A 5,494-nucleotide genomic window follows, 5' to 3' on the forward strand; every position below is an offset into this window, starting at 1 on the left:
AAACTAGATACTGATTACTAACTAAACTAAGCTAACCAATCAACTAATACAAGATTAACAGTTAACCAAAACAAAACCAAACAAAGCTCAAGCAAGATCAAATAACAGATTATCTACACTAATGAAAGCAAAAATCATATCGACTAATGGACTTAAATCATACATGAAGCAAAACTAAAATGTAAGCTAATATGCTTGACCCTAATTTCAAATCATTATCATGGATAAAAGACAAGTAAACGGAAATAAAAGAAATCCTCATACTGAACACAGGCCAATTAACAGACAAATGAAGAATGCGGGCAAATCCTAAATTAACTTAATCGAGAAGAGATAACAATCGATAACAAAGGTGAATGAACCAGAAGACATTACCTATGGAGCCCGAACTAGAGGCCGGAGAAAAAACGATTCGAGCCTCGGAATAACGTAATCGTTTGTTCTTACCAAAGAACAAATGAACACGTTATTTCGTGACTCGAATCCAACGCAGAACTCAGGGAATCCAAAAAAATTAGAGCAAACCCAAATTCCTAGAATTCTGCCATCGCCATGATTTAGATTCGAACAGTTCCGCTAACATTTGAGAGAAACCAATGAGGATTTGGGGATGATAGAGGTCGGAGGAGGGTAGGGTGTGAATTTGGACGAGTTTGGATGATTTAGGGTTTTCGCCAGAGATTTCGATCTAAGATTTGAGAAGATCGGCTAGGATTTGAGGGATGGGATTTGGGGATTTGGAAAGAGGAGGGGACGGGGATTCAATGGTGTAATTTTGGGGTCCATTGGAGCATCGCCGCCGGCGGCGACGATTTCCGGCCGGCGGAGATGGGAGGAGGACGGTGGGGTAACGCCAGCGTTACAGGGAGTACGAGGAGGGTGAGGGATGTTTTAGGGTTTGGGGTATAATTTCGGACACTTTTATCTGAATTGAAGGATCAATCTAGGCCGTTGGATTTGAGGGGATGGACGGTCATGATTAAACGACGTCAAAACGACGTCGTTTTGAGTATGGGGCAATTGGACCGGGCAGGGCGTTTGGGCCAGTGGTTTGGTCCGGTTTTGAATGTCTTTTGGGCTTAAAATTGGATTTTGGCCCAAAATTTGGTCTTTTATCAAGACCATTCTTTTATTTTATTTTTACTCTTTTCTTTTGTTAGCCTTTTGTATTTACTTATTATTTTTTCTGATTTTATAAAATGTTAAAACAAAACAAAGACCTAATTAATCTATTTAACTCCTAAAATTATTTAAAATTCTATTTAAAGATAAATGCATCAATTAACAATTACACGTGTAAAGAACTATTTTTTGCAATTTTCTTTAACTTTGTTCTAAAACTAACTAATACTAAAATTGTGACATTAAATCCCTAAATGCAAATGCCTATTTGTATTTTCATATGAATAAAATGCAACCAATTAACACAAAAATGTAGCAAAAAATTCACAAAAATTGTAAAATAATAGAGAAATCAATTATTTGAGACTTTTGGAAATAGTTTGCTTAGGGCAAAAATCACGTGCTCACAAAGGGTTGTTTTTCTTACTTGGCCTTTGTGAGGGATGTCAGTGCAGAGACTCCTACCATTGATTCAGTCCTGATAGTGAGGGATTTTCCAGATGTTTTTCCTGCAGACCTGTCGGGCATGCCACCGGACAGGGATATTGACTTTGGTATTGAGTTGTTTTCGGGCACTCAGCCCATTTCTATTCCACCATATCGTATGGCACCGACGGAGCTGAAGGAGTTGAAGGAGCAGCTTCAGGAACTCCTTGATAAGGGGTTTATTCGGCCTAGTGCGTCGTTGTGGGGTGCGCCTGTCCTATTCGTGAAGAAGAAGGATGGCACTATGAGGATGTGCATTGATTACAGGTAGTTGAACAAAGTCATAATCAAGAACAAGTATCCTTTGCCTCGTATTGATGATTTATTCGACCAGCTTTAGGGGAGCACGCCGAGCATTTGAGAGTTGTATTGCAGCGGTTGAGGGAGGAGAAGCTTTATGCAAAGTTCTCCAAGTGTGAGTTTTGGCTTAGTTCAGTGGCTTTCTTGGGGCATGTGGTGTCCAGTGAGCGTATTCAGGTTGATCCGAGGAAGATAGAGGCGGTTCAGAGCTGGCCCAGACCATCCTCAGCTACAGAGATTCACAGCTTCCTTGGTTTGGTAGGTTATTACCATCGGTTCGTTCAAGGATTTTCATCTATTGCATCACCCTTGACCAAATTGACTCAAAAGGGTGCTCATTTCATGTGTTCGGATGAGTGTAAGGCGAGCTTTCAGAAGCTCAAGACTGCCTTGACCACAGCTCCAGTGTTAGTTTTACCATCAGCTTCAGGTTCATATACGGTATATTGCGATGCTTCTAGAATTGGTATTGGGTGTGTGTTGATGCAGGAGGGTGGAGTGATTGCTTATGCTTCTCATCAATTGAAGCCCTATGTGAAGAACTACCCTGTTCATGATTTGGAGTTGGCTGCCATTGTTCACGCGTTAATAGGCATTATCTCTATGGTGTGTCTTGTGAGGTGTTTACTAATCATCGCAGCCTCCAGCACTTGTTCAAGCAGAAGGATCTCAATTTGAGGTAGCGGAGATGGTTGGAGCTGCTGAAGGATTATAATATTACTATCTTGTACCATCCGGGGAAGGCCAATGTAGTGGCTGATGCTTTGAGCAGGAAGGCGGTGAGTATGGGCAGTTTGGCATATATTCCTGTTGGGGAGAGACCTCTTGCAGTTGATGTTCAGGCCTTAGCCAATCGGTTTGTGAGGTTGGATATTTCGGAGCCCAGTCGGATCTTAGCTTGTGTGGTTTCTCGGTCTTCCTTATTTGATCGCATCAGGGAGCGCCAGTATGATGATCCTCATTTGCTTGTTCTCAAGGACAGAGTTCGGCACGACGATGCCAGAGATATGACTATTGATGATAATGGGGTATTGAGGATACAGGTCCGGATATGTGTGCCCAATGTAGATGGGCTTCGAGAGTTGATTATGGAGGAGGCCCATAGTTCGCGGTATTTCATCCATCTGGGTGCCGCGAAGATGTACCAGGATTTGAGACAGCACTGCTGGTGGAGAAGAATGAAGAAAGATATAGTGGGATTTGTAGCTCGGTGTCTCAATTGTCAGCAGGTGAAATATGAGCATCAGATATCGGGTGTCTTGCTTCAGCAGATAGATATTCCAGAGTGGAAGTCGAAGCGGATCACCATGGATTTCATAGTTGGACTCCCACAGACTTTGAGGAAGTTCGATGTTATATGGGTGATTCTGGATCGGCTGACCAAGTCTGCGCACATCATTGCTGTGTGTACTACCTATTCTTCAGAGCGGTTAGCTGAGAATTATATTCGAGAGATTGTTCGCCTGCATGGTGTCCCAGTTTCCATCATTTTAGATAGAGGTACTCAATTTACATCACAGTTTTGGAGGGCCGTGCAACGAGAGTTGGGTACTCAGGTTGAGTTGAGCACAGCTTTTCACCCTCAGACGGACGGGAAGTCCGAGCGCACCATTCAGATATTGGAAGACATGTTGCGCGCTTGTGTCATTGATTTTAGGGGTTCATGGGACCAGTTTCTACCGCTCGCGGAGTTTTCTTACAACAACAATTATCAGTCGAGTATTCAGATGGCCCCATATGAGGCTTAATATGGGAGACGGTGTAGATCTCCAGTAGGTTTGTTTGAGCCGGGCGAGGCTAGGCTTTCGGGTACAGACTTGGTACAGGATGCTTTGGACAAGGTGAAGGTGATTCAAGAGCGGTTTCGTACAGCACAATCGAGGTAAAAGAGTTATGCCGACAGGAAGGTTCGTGATGTGTCTTACATGGTTGGGGAGAAGGTTCTACTGAAGGTTTCACCCATGAAGGGTGTTATAAGATTTGGGAAGAAGGGTAAATTGAGTCCTCGGTTCATTGGGCCTTTTGAGGTGCTTCATAGGATTGGAGGTGGCTTATGAGCTTGACTTGCCACCTAGCTTGTCGAGTGTGCATCCAGTATTTCATGTTTCTATGCTCCGGAAGTATATTGGCGATCCGTCTCATGTTTTGGATTTCAGCACGGTTCAGTTAGACGGTGATTTGACTTATGATGTGGAGCCAGTGGCCATTTTGGATCGGCAGAACCGAATGTTGAGATCAAAGGAGATAGCATCAATGAAAGTGCAGTGGGGAGATCGGCCCGTGGAGGAGGCTGCTTTGGAGACCGAGCGGGAGATGCGGAGCAGATATCCACACCTGTTTGAGGCTTCAGGTATGTTTCTTGACTCGTTCGAGGACGAACGTTTGTTTAAGAGGGGGAGGATGTAACGATCCAGCCGGTCGTTTCATGAGTTACAGCCCTGTTTCCCCCATTTCTGTTTCCTTATGTGTTGTTCAGTTGTATTCGTATCGTGTTGGTTGGTTCGGGTTCGGAGTGGTCGTGGAGTGGAATGAGACACTTAGTCTCTTATCTAGAAGCTTAAGTTGGAAAAGTTAACTGGATGTTGACTTTTTTGTAGAAGATCTCGGATGAAAATTCTGATAGTTCGGATAGCTTCGTTAGGTGATTTTGGACTTAGGATCGTGTTCAAATTGTAATTTGGAGGTCCATGGTAGGTTTAGGCTTGAATTGGAAAAAATTGGAAATTTGGCATTTTCCGGCCGGCAGTGAAAATCTTGATATCGCGGTTGGAATGGAATTCCGGAAATTGGAGTAGGTCCGTTATGTCATTTGTGACGTGTGTGCAAAATTTCAGGTCATTCAGATGCGGTTTGATAGGTTTTGGCATCGTTTACGGAATTCGGAAGTTAGGAAATCCTTAGGCTTGAATCCGAGGGTGATTTGGTGTTTTGATGTTGTTTTGAGTGTTCCGAAGGTTGGAATAAGTTTGAATGGTGATATGTGACTTGTTCGTATGTTTGGTTGAGGTCCCGAGGGCCTCGGGTTGATTTCGGGAGGTTGACGGATCAAGGATGGGACTTGAGGAAGTGCTAAAGAATTCCTCAGCTGTCATAACCGCACCTGCGGAGTGGGGACCGCAGGTGCGAGGTTCGCAGAAGCGCGAGAGCAGCCGCAGAAGCAACCAAGGCCAAGGAAGCCCGGAGCCACAGGTGCGGAAGGAGGAATGCACCTGCGTGACCGCATGTGCGGGTATTAGGACGCAGATGCGGTTAAGGGAGAATAAGTGAAAACCGCAGATGCGGTTGGTTTGACCGCAGAAGCGGCGTCGCAGAAGCGACTTATGGACCGCAGAAGCGGAAATTCTGGGCAGAAAAGTATATAAGTTCTCCATCGCGAATTTCAGTCCATCTTCCACCATTTTTGGATGATTTTGGAGCTCCAAGCAGTGAATTCAAGAGGGAATTGAGGGGTTTCAGTGAGGTATGCTACTTGGGCTTTGTATTTTTTGTTTTTGATGATTTTTCCACTACCTAATCATGAAATTTGTGGGGAATTTGGGGTGAAGTTGAAGGTTAGGGCTTGAGTTTTGGAGAGCTTTGATTGGGG

Source organism: Nicotiana attenuata, chromosome 3 (assembly GCF_001879085.1).
Source record: "Nicotiana attenuata strain UT chromosome 3, NIATTr2, whole genome shotgun sequence".
Classification (NCBI taxonomy): Eukaryota; Viridiplantae; Streptophyta; class Magnoliopsida; order Solanales; family Solanaceae; genus Nicotiana; species Nicotiana attenuata.